Source organism: Pinus tabuliformis, chromosome 3_2 (assembly GCF_031772625.1).
Source record: "Pinus tabuliformis cultivar Carrire ecotype Pingquan chromosome 3_2, CPIR1, whole genome shotgun sequence".
NCBI lineage: Eukaryota > Viridiplantae > Streptophyta > Pinopsida > Pinales > Pinaceae > Pinus > Pinus tabuliformis.
In genome coordinates, this window is record NC_142302.1 from 1,288,492,294 (window position 1) to 1,288,505,977 (window position 13,684).

The following is a 13,684-nucleotide window of genomic DNA, read 5'->3' on the forward strand; positions in this document are numbered from 1 at the left end:
GAGTGGAACAAAACGATACACCATATCTGCACACTCAAAGGCCTAAAATAAAAAAAATATATGAACCAGCACACTTGGGTGGAAAATAAATTGAAGGAGGCCGAGGACCAGGTACTTTCCAGGACAACTTTAGAGACTCCCATACCCAAAGAGAAAGCATATAAGAAAGCAAGAGAGGATTATTCTCCCTCATTCACTGAAGTCTCAGCCAAGGAATTCAAAATATATACTAAGCTTAAAGCAGACTTAGGTTCTAAAATAGAATTTCCATCACTAGAGGACACACAAGGCACTATTGCTCTCTCATGTTTGAAGACTTTCAAGTTAGACATCGGTACCACAGAGTCCCCATATTCCTCTGTTACTAAAGAGATTCCAGCTACTGTCCCTCAGACACTAGAAACATCTAGCACAGAGTCATCTAAGCATATGATACAGAGAAGGGAAGGATGCATGAGGCATACTTTCAGGCCCAGGTCCCTCAATCGAAGTAAGCTATAGATTTCAAGCAAACCAATTTTGAATTTGAGGCAAAGGATGTCCATCCTTAAGATCAAATAGGTGTGCACAAACAGGTAGGAGAGATGGATTATTCTACCTTCACATAGATTTCCATTATTGCCTCTAAGATATATTGTTATGAGTGTTTGACATCATCACATCTATTTGCACTTCATAGATTGTACTGGAAGTATACTGAGAGCCATTGTCATTATTGATGGTTTCTTTCAAACTTGTTAATGGTTCACATCATTGATTGGTAATCAAGTGATGTCTACCATGTTTGATTATGAAACATTTACTCACATGACTAGATTCGTACTACGAATCGAGAGATGGTGATCCAAGATGATCTTGTTAGTCCAGTGTATCCAAGGAGTTTAGGTCATCTCCAGCTTCATTAGCTCACCAGTATGGTCTTCAGTTTTATTCACGCTGGATGTGGTCCAAATTCTTGATATGTTTTTTTCTAATAATTGTCATAATGTGACGATTGTTAGCACTCAGAATGAACCTCAAGGCTAAGAAGAGGCAATTCTGAGGTAACCATAGATGAAGCTTTCGATTTGGCATCTAGACATGCCAGACTAGAGAGGGCTCTCTCTTTGCCAACAAGATGTGGCTATAATAAATGAAATTTTAGGCTAGCTATGAAGTGCGGTGATTTTGTTTGAAATTTTTTGGGTCAAAAACAGTGAGAGAGAGAGGACCATTTGGGCTATGGAGTCGATGTCAGTTTCTGCTAGCAGACATGGGGCAAACTAAGTGTAATATTTAGCTAGATAAAGATTGCGAATATGAGAAGAATAGGGGAGAAAGCCTGCTGCCCTGCAGGCATCAAACAAGGGATGGATCTGCATAAGCAACTTTAGATGAAAGAGAAGCATAGGGTTACTCAACGGAGCATCTATCAGGGGATGGATTCTAAAAGGATAACCACACATTTAACAACATAATAATTATGAAAGGAGCATCATGGCATTGATGGATTCTAAACATTTCACTTAGAGAATGATGCAACACAAAATAGTAGAAAAGACATAATGTATAAATGAATTTATGAGAAAAACATACTAGACATTTAAGCACCGTGATGGATCCCAGGCCTAAAGGGCAAAAACTTCTTTATTATGATATTCAATAAAACTTTACATAGTCCAAATGCCTCTTCCTATTGCAAAAATTGAACCTCTATCTTTTAAAAGTAATCCTATATATACTAAATTACAAATCTATTTTGATTTCCTCAACACAGGAAATGGGAAATAATAAAAAATAAAAAATAAAATAAACTTAATAATAAAATCCTATCATAAAACATTATTATAAACTAATTTGCAACTAAATCTCCAGACTATCTCGAGAACCATGAGAAATAGTTTTTTAAAACCCAAATTAAGTGAAGGTTTGCCAAGTGGATTAACATCACTATATCTACTCCTTTAAGGGTGGAACCATATTCCACAAAATCTTCCTCTTTAGTGCTATTTCACCCTTTGACTGCTGATATTAAGCCCTAAAGTCTGAGATTTTCCTCAACCACTGCTGGATTTTTGCCTGGCAACTTTGACACTTCAGTTTTCACCACTAATTTTCCTCTTTTACTCCATTTCCTCAAATCTGGGACTTAATTATTCGATGGTTTTATTCATAAAATATCTCCAGAACTTCACACCTTTCATTTCACTCTTGATAATCCTATTGATAGTGTTAGAAATGCCCCTCCTATGACCTTAGTTTTTGCCTCGTTATTTTTTACAGGTGGAGGAAAATCCTCTAATGGGGAAACTACATGTTTTGAAATCTCAAGAATTTTGAAACCATTAGCCCCTTCCTGTGAATTGTTATCTGTAGAATTTCCTAGAGGTACAAGCTATGACTCTATTATCTTTCCATTAGAATCTTTGACAACTAGTGATTCACTGTTTACTGCCACTCTTATAGTCTCTTTGCTCTTCCAACTGAGAGGATTGTATGCGACTACAGCCATGCTCTTCCCAAGTGGAAGGTCTACTTCTGTTGGTGGGAAAAAACTGATGTTTAGGTTACCACACTGTTCAAACTTTGTCGATGTATTCCGGCATCCATAAGATTTTGAACTCGTCAAGCAGGAAAGAGCTGAATTCACTACCTCTTCTGCCTGAGAAGCTCTGATTGCAAGGCGTTTAGCATAGTCACTAGCTGTATGGCTCTTCTCAGTGCCAGTAACAACATCATGATGCTGTGCAATAGCCAAAGCATCACCTAGAAGGTCTGTTGTTGGGGCCAGAATCTCTTCTCCCAACTAGGAACTCAAATTGTCGTGCAGCAACATAGTAACCACTCAGGAAGCGAACATATCCCTTCAGAGCTAGCCTACTTGTGAAATATCCTGTCCAATAAGAATGTTCACCGTCTACATACCTTATTCACATAGTGGGTTAAGTTGTCCATTTGGCTGAACCGAGAATCTGCATGTAGATATTCAAATTCATTTCCTATTGTCCACATAATATGATTTGTACGGGTAACATTAGCCTAAGTTATTGCTGCTTCGACAAAATCATCAACACGTTGTTTAACATTGTTGTCAAAAAGTAGAGCATCACCCTGAATTGGAGGAGAATTATCATCCCCATAAAAAATTTCATATCGAAAACGATCCGGAGGATTATAGTGAACAGGAAATGCATCAGTAAATATCTGAGTAGAGGGACCAAATGTCTTGGAACCCTACCATACAACCTCCAAGGTCTTCTGATTTATTTGGTTTTCTCTGTCCTGGTAGTCAATCCGTGTGAAAAGAGAGAGTCGAACCCAAGCTCTGCACCTAGCAAATACGCTTGAACTACGGAATGCCCAAAAGGATCAATCTGCCATCTAATACGCAGGGTTTTATTAAATTGCTGCTTGATAAAATAGTGTCCAAGTGTTGTCTGATCAATCATGTCTATATAATTGTGTTGCTGCTTCATCATGCATACACCAGCCACCATTTACGAATTCCAGCTGGCCTGAATCAACTAGTTTCTTGACTTGTCCCTGCTTCTCCTCTTGTGATAGTCTTAGACAAACACAAAGTAACCTGCAACAAGTAACAAACAATGCGACTGACATTTTACTCTCTACAGAAAAACAACATTTCACAACCATAGTTGTTTTCGAGTCCCTTTTTAGTACACAGGCTCTATGCGTAGTGCCATTTCTTCTTGCATTATAGCTCAACTTCATAATCCTTGTCCCGAATCATTTTTTTACCATATGAGTCATCATCCCTATATCTATCAAATTCCTTCTCTAACAGTCTAATTAAAAGTTTTCTTCATCTATCAAGAATCCCCACAAGGATACTTCATAACCCAAGGTTTGGCATGCACCAACAAGCAAGCATATTGAACGCACCGAGCTTTCAGCTTTTAGACTTGGCACTACGATCAGGATGGTAAAACTAACTATTTGTTTAATCATGCTTGGTATGAGTTGATGTCCTAAATGCTCATAGGATCTAGCACCTACATAATGGATAACTTGATAGCTAACAAGTCACTCCAAACTGTACCTCATGAATTTAAGCCTACAAATCATATGCTGACTCCAAAGCACCATCTTTATCCATCACTTCTAGCTGGCATATTTGAATCAAATGGAATGTCTCCTGAGTTCTCTTCCCTAGAATGCTTTCTTGTTGAGCATGAAATTTGAAAGGTCTCTCGTTTCATAACATGGTCTTTGTATAAAGTATCAAGCATAACTTCTGCACAATTTCCACTAGATCCTGAGTTACAAGGTTCAAGTGCCACATCAGCATCTACATTAGTCTTAGTACTTGACGAACTTCGATCAAACTCCCTAAGGTCTTTAAGCTCGGATGCCCTCCCAACGCCCTTGGAGTTATATGGAGCAATATTATGTGTTGTTAACTAAAGAGAACATAATAACTCATTTTCTATACAATCATACATTGTTCTACACAAGGTATCAATCAGGACACTAAGATTAATGACTTGCATTCAGATATCCATAACACGTCTTTCACTCTACTCAAGAGGTCCATCAATAAACTTTTAAAGGCTTTCTAATTTCCTTTTCACTAAGTGTCATTTCATCCTTGAATAAGTCATCTCCAAACATGTGAAATGCAAAAGGATAAGAGTAGAAAGGGGCATGCCTTGCTCTAAATAGTCTGCAGTCCATTTGTTAGCCAACTGTAATCCCTGACACTAGATTCCTTCCTTTCTAAATTTTAAATTGTTCCCTCTAATGCTTCCCTCTGCTTCGATTCAAGTTTCAAAGAATCCACATGTGCTTTCCAACGTGACTGATAATGTATGTATCTTTTCAAATCACATTTTTCCTTCTCAAAATCCTTATCTCTAACTTCTTTATATCGACCACAACTATGCCCTTCAATGCTTGTCCAGGTATGCTCACGGCTAGTAGCACTGCCACATAACCAACAGAAATCTTGGTCACAGATGCAGCTCACCAAATTGCAACCACCATTTTTTCTACTGGTTTATGACACTTGGGACAGGCCTTTGTATTAACTGTAAGCCAATTAACTGTCTCTGACTCATCCTTACACTTTTTTGTCCCAGAGTTCCCACATCAAGCAGGAACAAGGAGAGTGTGCTACAGCCAAACAATTGAAGCAAAATTGTTTTCCACAAGTGCATTCAATCTCATAGTATGCATCTCCATCAACCCGTATGGCATTTCCATAGTTTGGAACACTAGGACACCATTTCACTTTGTTGTTATCATCAATGTAAGATTCCAGTAGGAAACGCTCAAAATGCTCAGCTGCTTCAGGATCTTTTGTACTAACAAGCTTTCTAACAATGTCTTCATCACAGATGGCATTACATTTGTGGGCCATACATCTAATACGCTTGCTCTATACCTCATTTATCTTAACAATAAAGTATTATGTCCAACAATCATTTCAGTAATAGTGACCACAATCCATCATAGTCACATCCTCTCGCAATTTTTCTTTAATACAAATATTGCAAGTAACAACAGAAGGAAAGGATCTATTTCGTGAGTCAACTGCATCCAAAAGTGTAACACCCGCTTGTGAAAAAAGTCAATCCTTTTCTTTGTCTACAAGTACAGCAAGTAATCTTTCAACATCCCAGTGATGATGAATTAAGAGTGTCTGAGCACGTTGCTCCTCTAATCCAAACATTTCCATCACTTTATGCAAATCATCTCTCTATGCAACCAATAGTGATGCCTTTGTGATGACCTGCAAATGCCGAAGTTTGAGTAGCATACTCTGAAGCAGATAATGGTTCAACTGATAATTTTTCCAACAAGTGCAGCTAACCAAAAGGAACATATGCAGGTAAATTGGGCACTTTGTACCATTGTATATATTATTCTTTTCCTGATTCCTTGTTTTCATTTGATTTCTTCTAGACAACCTCAGAGGAAATTTTATCTACATCGGGAGATGGTCTAAAGGTTACTCCATCTGCCCCTTCATGGTTTTCAAGAGCTTGTAGCGATGATGTTTCTTTTAAAGTCAAATCAGAATCATCCTCTTTCAAAGAAGTATTTGCATCTTCCCTTCTTCATCTGAACCAATCAAGCTATTTCTGGATACCTAAGAGGGGCACCAATCTAGAGAGTCTGTGAAAAGAGTTTTGAATAGGACCTAGACCCAGCACCAATTGTCCACCTTCATTTGGCATTTCCTTTTTCAACCTTGATCATCTTCTTTGCACAGAAAGCCCTTCTATATACAGTTTCAAAAGCATTTCTAGGTGAGATATCATATCTGCAGACAAGTACTTTGTTTCTACCCAATTTAAAGAACAGCGGGTTGGGAATGTAGTCGTCCCATCAAACGAGCATCAATCTTCATTTGACCATATCTTCTGATCTGGGAGCCAGTTTTCGGAGTGTGATATACCATTGAAAAGCTCTTTCCGAGCTGCTTCTGATGGACACACTTGTGACATGTTTTGTGCTAAAGATCATGTGCAAAACATATAACCAAACCAAACCTAGTAAGAGGCCCATTTTGATCACTATAGGAAGGCCAAAGGACTGACTCTAACAGTGGCGCCATTGGGGATGGCAGCTCCTTGGAGGTGCCAAGAACCTTAGATCTATGGCAACCTATAGATTAGTGCCTCATCCATTGCAGAATAGGGTCAAACACTGCAATCCCAAAACAACTCATACCAATTCAAAATCATATACATATTGCAACCTATACATTTGGAAACTAAAAGCCAAAAACTGAAATGCTGCTTTAGGTAGCTTATTTATGCACAAACCTATCCCACACTACTTTGCAGCAAATCCAATAAATTAAGTATAATTCTGGACCAACCAATCAAGCAACTGTGACAATGATGTGGTTGTTTGATGGTGTTTGAAACAAAACATAATTTGAAATTCTACCAGCAATCTATACACATAGTACCTCTGGCTCTGTAAAAGGAAATCTGGTTTTTCATTCAAAATGAAAAAATTGTCCATGTACGTTGTAATAGGATCAAAGAAACTAGATTCTAACTGCTACCCCAACTCATTAACATATGCACTTAGCTGGAGATTGTCACAACCTTGTTGTAACTCATAACATCCTTCAATCAAACCATCCAAGGGCAGCCTTACCTCCTCTTCTTTGAGAGGAGGAAGAGTTTCCAAGAATTTTTTAGGATCTTGGAAATCATATGATTCAATTTGAACATCCAATAGTTCAATTTCATTTTCTAATCTTTCAACAACTAAGCTAAGAAAACAATATTTACTTTCAGGTGTGAGTCGGCTGGATTTCAAGCTAAGAGACAATGATGTTGAAAAACTCTGATCAACCTAAAATTTTGCTAACTTATGCCTTAAAATCAATAACATTTCACTAGATAATAGATTTTCCACATACCTTTTCATCCGTGATTACCATCAACGTTCTGAAATCTAAATTTTTGGTAGTGAAGTCGAAGCTCAGGATCTTAAACAATGGAGTCATCAAGTAGATGATTTCAGCCTTCATATATGTCTGATTATTTTCCACCATCAGCAATCAGATATGCAACTTGAACGATTTTTCCTGGAGAAGATCTGTCACCTCGTCCCCGGCAATGGCACCAATATGCTAGTACTCATAATGACCCTCAAGGCTTAGAAGAGGCAATTCCGAGATAACCGCAGACCAAGCTTTCGATCTAGCATCTAGCCCTGCCAAACCAGAGAAGGATCTCTCTTTGCCAACAAGATGTGGCTTCAATAAATGAAGTTTTAGGCTAGCTACGGAGTGCAAGGATTTTGTTTGAAAGTTTTTGGGTCGAAAACAGCAAGAGAAAGAACCATTCGGCCTATGGAGATGATGCTAGTTTCTTCTGACAAACTTAGGGCAAAGTGCAATGTTCAGCCAGATAAAGATTGTGAATGTGAGAAGAATAGTGGAGAAAGCCCGCTGCCCTTCAGGCATCAAACAAGGGATGGATCTGCAACAACTTTAGACGAAAGAGAAGCACAGGGTTACTCAACAGAGCATCTATTAGGGAATGGATTCTGAAAAGATAACCACACATTTAACAACATAATCATTATGAAAGGAGCATCATGGCATTGATGAATTGCAAACATTTCATTTAGAGAATGCTGCAACACAAAATAGCAGAAAAGACATAATCTATAAATGAATTTATGAGAAAAACATACTGGACATTTCAGCACCGCGATGGATCTTAGGCCTAAGGGGCAAAAACTGCTTTATTATGATATTCAATAAAACTTTACATAGTCCAAATGCCTCTTCCTGTTGCAAAAATCGAAGCTCTATCTTTTAAAAATAATGCTATATATACTAAATTACAAATCTATTTTGATTTCCTCAACATAGGAAATAGGAAATAATAAAAAAATAAAAAATAAAATAAACTTAATAATAAAATCCTATCATAAAACAATATTATAAACTAATTTGCAACTAAATCTCCAGACTATCTCGAGAACCATGAGAAATAGTTTTTTAAAACCCAAATTAAGTGAAGGTTTTCCAAGTGGATTAACATCACTGTATCTACTTCTTTAAGTGTGGAACCATATTCCACCAAATCTGCCTTTTTACTGCTATTTCACCCTTTGACTGCTAATATTAAGCCCTAAAATATGAGATTTTCCTCAACCACTACTAAATTTGTGCCTGGCAACTCTGACACTTCAATTTTCACCACTAATTTTCCTCTTTTACTCCATTGCCTCGAATTTGGGACTTAATTATTCGATGGTTTTATTCATAAAATATCTCCAAAACTTCACACCTTGCATTTCTCTCTCGATCATCCTATTGACAGCGTTAGAAATGCCCCCACCAACTCCTATGACCTTAATTTTTTCCTCATTATTTTTGACAGGTGGAGGAAAATCCTCTAATGGGGAAAGTACATGTTTTGCAATCTCAGGAATTTTGAAACCATTAGCCCCTTCCTGTGATTTGATATCTGTAGAATTTCCTAGAGGTACAAGCTGTGACTCTATTATCTTTCCATCAGAATCTTTGACAACTAGTGATTCACTGTTTACTGGCACTCTTATAGTCTCTTTGCGCTTCCAACCGAGAGGATTGTATGCGACTACAACCATGCTCTTCCCAAGTGGAAGGTTTGCTTCTATTGGTGGGAAAAAACTGATGTTTAGGTTACCACATTGTTCAAACTTTGTCGATGCATTCCGGCATCCATAAGATTTTGAACTCGTCAAGCAGGAAAGAGCTAAATTCACTACCTCTTCTGCCTGAGAAGCTCCAATTACAAGGCATTTAGCATAGTCACTAGCTGTATGGCTCTTCTCAGTGCCAGTAATAGCATCATGATGCTGTGCAATAGCCAAAGCATCACCTAGAAGGTCTATTGCTGGGGCCAGCATCTCTTCTCCCAACTAGGAACTCGAATTGTCATGCAGCAACATAGTAACCACTCAGGAAGCCAACATATCCCTTCCGAGCTGACCTACTTGTGAAATATCCTATCCAATAAGAATTTTCACCATCTTTATACCTTATTCACATAGTGGATTAACTTGTTGATATGGCTGAACCAAGAATACGCATATAGATATTCAAAGTCATTTCCCATTGTCCACATAATATGATTTGTACAGCTAACATTAGCCTGATTTATTGCTGCTTCGACAAAATAATCAACACATTGTTTAACATTATTTTCAAAAAGCAGAGCATCACCCTGAATCAGAGGAGAATTGTCATCCCCATAAAAAATTTCATATCGAAAACGATCCGGAGGATTATAGTGAACAGGGAATGCATCAATAAATAACTGAGAAGAGGGACCAAATGTCTTCGAACCCTGCCATACAACCTCGAAGGTCTTCTAATTTATTTGGTTTGCTCTATCCAGGTAGTCGATCCATGTGAAAAGAGAGAGTCGAACCCAAGCTCTGCACCTAGAAAATACGCTTGAACTACGGAATGCCCAAAAGGATCAATCTCCCATCCAATACGCAAGGTTTTATTAAATTATTCCTTGATAAAACTGTTTCCAAGTGTTGCCTGATTGATCACGTCTATATAATTTTGTTTTTGCTTCATCATGCATAACCAGCCACCATTTATGAATTCCAGCTTGCCTGAATCAACTAGTTTCTTGACTTGTCCCTGCTTCTCCTATTGCGATAGTCTTAGACAAACACAAAGTAACCTGCAACAAGTAACAAACAATGCGACTGACATTTTACTCTCTGCAGCAAAACAACATTTCACAACCATAGTTGTTTTTGAGTCCCTTTTCGGTACATAGGCTCTACGCGCAGTGCCAAAGGGCTACGCACAACGCCATTTCTTCTTGCATTGTAGCTCAACTTCATAATCCTTGTCCCGAATCATTTTTTTACCATATCAGTCATCATCCCTGTATCTGTCAAATTCCCTCTCTAACAGTCTGATTAAAAGTTTTCTTCATCTATCAAGAATCCCCACAAGGATACTTCATAACCCAAGGTTTGGCATGCACCAACAAGCAAGCATATTGAACGCACCGAGCTTTCAAATTTTAGACTTGGCACTACGATCAGGACGGTAAAACTAACTATTTGTTCAATCATGCTTGGTATGAGTTGATGTCCTAAATGCTCATAGGATCTAGCACCTACATAATGGATAACTTGACAGCTGACAAGTCACTCGAAACTGTACATCATGAATCTAAGCCTACAAATCATATGGTGACTCAAAAGCACCATATTTATCCATCACTTCCAGCTAGCATATTTAAATCAAATGGAATGCGTCCTAAGTTTTCTTCCCTAGAACGCTTTCTTGTTGAGCATGAAATTTGAAAGGTCTCTCGTTTCATAACTTGGTCTTTGTATAAAGTATCATGCATAACTTCTGAACAATTTCCACTAGATCCTGAGTTACATGGTTCAAGTGCCACATCAGCATCTACATTAGTCTTTGTACTTGACGAACTTGGATCAGGCACCCTAAGGTCTTTAAGCTCCAATGCCCTCTCAACGCCCTTGGAGTTATATGGAGCAATATGATGTGTTGTTAACTGAAGAGAATCTAATAACTCATTTTCTATACAATCATACATTTTTCTACACAAATTATTAGTCAGGACACTAAGATTAATGACTTGCATTGGGATATCCATAACACATCTTTCACATTGCTCAAGAGGTCCCTCAATAAACCTTGAAAGGCTTTCTACTTTCCTCTCTAATTGTTGTTGTTGATCTTCAATAAGGTGTTGTTTCATTTCCTTTTCACTAGGTGTCATTTCATCCTTGAATAAGTCATCTCCAAACATGTGAAATGCAAAAGGATAAGAGTAGAAAGGGGCACACCTTGCTCTAAATAGTCTTTGCAGTCCATTTTTTAGCCAACTGTAATCCATGACATTGGATTCCTTCCTTTCTAACTCTGAAATTGTTGCCACTAATGTTTCCCTCTGCTTCGATTCAAGTTTCAAAGAATCCATATGTGCTTTCCAACGTGACTGATAATGTATGTATCTTTTCAAATCATGTTTTTCCTTCTCAGAATCCTATCTATCTTCTTTATATCGACCGCAACTGTGCCCTTCAATGCTTGTCCAGGTATGCTCATGGCCAGTAGCACCACCACATAACGAACAGAAAGCTTGGCCACAGATGCAACTCACCAAATTTCAACCACCATTTTCTCTACTAGCTTAAGACACTTGGGACAGGTCTTTGTATTAACTGTAAGCCAATTAACTATCACCAAATTGCAACCACCATTTTTTCTACTAGCTTAAGACACTTGGGAGAGGCCTTTGTATTAACTGTAAGCCAATTAACTATCTCTGACTCATCCTTACACTTTTTTGTCCCAGAGTTCCCACATTAAGCGGGAACAAGGAGAGTGTGCTTGAGCCAAACAATTGAAGCAAAATTGTTTTCCACAAGTGCATTCAATCTCACAGTATGCATCTCCGTCAACTCGTATGGCATTTCCGTAGTTTGGAACACTAGGACACCATTTCACTTTGTTGTTATCATCAATGTAAGATTGCAGTAGGAAACGCTCAAAACGCTCAGCTGCTTTGGGATCTTTTGTACTAACAAGCTTTCTAACAATGTCTTCATCACAGATGGCATTAGATTTGTGGGCCATACATCTAATACGCTTCCTCTATCCCTCGTTTATCTTAACAATAAAGTATTATGTCCAGCTATCATTTCAGTAATAGTGACGACAATCCATCATAGTCACATCCTCCCGCAATTTTTCTTAAATACAAATATTGCGGGTAACAATAGGAGGAAAGGATGTAGGGCGTGAATCAACTGCATCCAAAAGTGTAACACCCGCTTGTGAAAATAGCGAATCCTTTCCTTTTTCTACAATTACAGCAAGTAATCTTTCAACATCCCAGCGATGATGAATTAAGAGTGTCCGAGCATGTTGCTCCTTTAATCGAAACATTTCCATCACTTTATGCAAATCCTCTCTCTATGCAACCAATAGTGATGCCTTTGTAATGACCTGCAAATGCCAAAGTTCGAGTTGCATACTCTAAAGGAGATAATGTTTCAACTGATAATTTTTCCAACAAGTGCAGCTGACCAAAAGGAACATATGCAGGTAAATTGGGCACTTTGTACCATTGTATATATTCTGCTTTTCTTGATTCCTTGTTTTCATTTGATTTCTTCTTGATAACCTCAGAGGAGATTTTATCTACATCGGGAGATGGTCTGAAGGTTACTCCATCTGCCCCTTCATGGATTTCAAGAGCTTGTAGCGATGATGTTTCTTTTAAAGTCAAATCAGAATCATCCTCTTTCAAAGAAGTATTTGCATCTTCCCTTCTTCATCTGAACCAATCAAGCTATTTCTAGATACCTTAGAGGGGCACCAATCTAGAGAGTCTCTGAAAAGAGTTTTGAACAGGACCTAGACCCAGTACCAATTGTTCACCTTCATTTCGCATTGCCTTTTGCAACCTTGATCATCTTCTTTGCATCGCAAGCCCTTCTATATACAGTTTCAAAAGCATTTCTAGGCGAGATGTTATCTCTACAGACAAGTACTTTGTTGCTGCCCAATTTAAACAACAGCTGGTTGGGAAAGTAGTCGTCCCATCAAACGAGCATCAATCTTCATTTGACCATATCTTCTGATCCGAGAGCTAGTTTTCGGAGTGTGATATACTGTTGAAAAGCTCTTTCCGATATGCTTCTGATGGACACACTTGTGACATGTTTCATGCTAAAGATCATGTGCAAAACATCTAACAAAACCAAACCTAGTAAGAGGCCCATTTTGATCACTATAGGAAGGCCAAAGGACTGACTCTAACAGTGGCGCCATCGGGGATGGTAGCTCCTTGGAGGTGCCAAGAACCTCAGATCTCTAGCAACTTGTAGATTAGTGCCTCATCCATTGGGAAATACGGTCAAACACTGCAAAACCAAACAACTCATACCAATCCAAAATCATATACATACTACAACCTATACATTTGGAAACTAAAAGAAATGTCGAAAACCGAAATGCTGCTTTAGGTAGCTTATTCACGCACAAAGCTATCCTACCCTACTTTGTAGCAAAATCAATAAATCAAGTAATGTTGTAATGCCAGACCAAGCAATCAAGCAACTGTGACAATGATGTGGTTGTTTGATGGTGTTTGAAACAAAACATAATTGGAAATTCTACCAACAATATATACACATAGTACCTCTGGCTCTG

At 38.2% G+C, this 13,684-nt stretch overlaps 5 pseudogenes; all 5 read right to left on the reverse strand.

Moving 5' to 3' along the window:
* Positions 1–2,374: 2,374 nt before the first annotated feature.
* Positions 2,375–3,597, reverse strand: LOC149185451 (alpha-mannosidase At3g26720 pseudogene; annotated as a pseudogene).
* A 491-nt stretch (positions 3,598–4,088) lies between these two features.
* On the reverse strand, positions 4,089–5,359 carry LOC149185452 (putative E3 ubiquitin-protein ligase ARI2 pseudogene; annotated as a pseudogene).
* A 3,362-nt stretch (positions 5,360–8,721) lies between these two features.
* LOC149185453 (alpha-mannosidase At3g26720 pseudogene) lies at positions 8,722–10,365 on the reverse strand (annotated as a pseudogene).
* Positions 10,366–10,421: 56 nt separating this feature from the next.
* On the reverse strand, positions 10,422–11,459 carry LOC149185454 (putative E3 ubiquitin-protein ligase ARI1 pseudogene; annotated as a pseudogene).
* Positions 11,460–11,510: 51 nt separating this feature from the next.
* LOC149185455 (putative E3 ubiquitin-protein ligase ARI1 pseudogene) lies at positions 11,511–12,421 on the reverse strand (annotated as a pseudogene).
* Between the last annotated feature and the right edge of the window lie 1,263 nt (positions 12,422–13,684).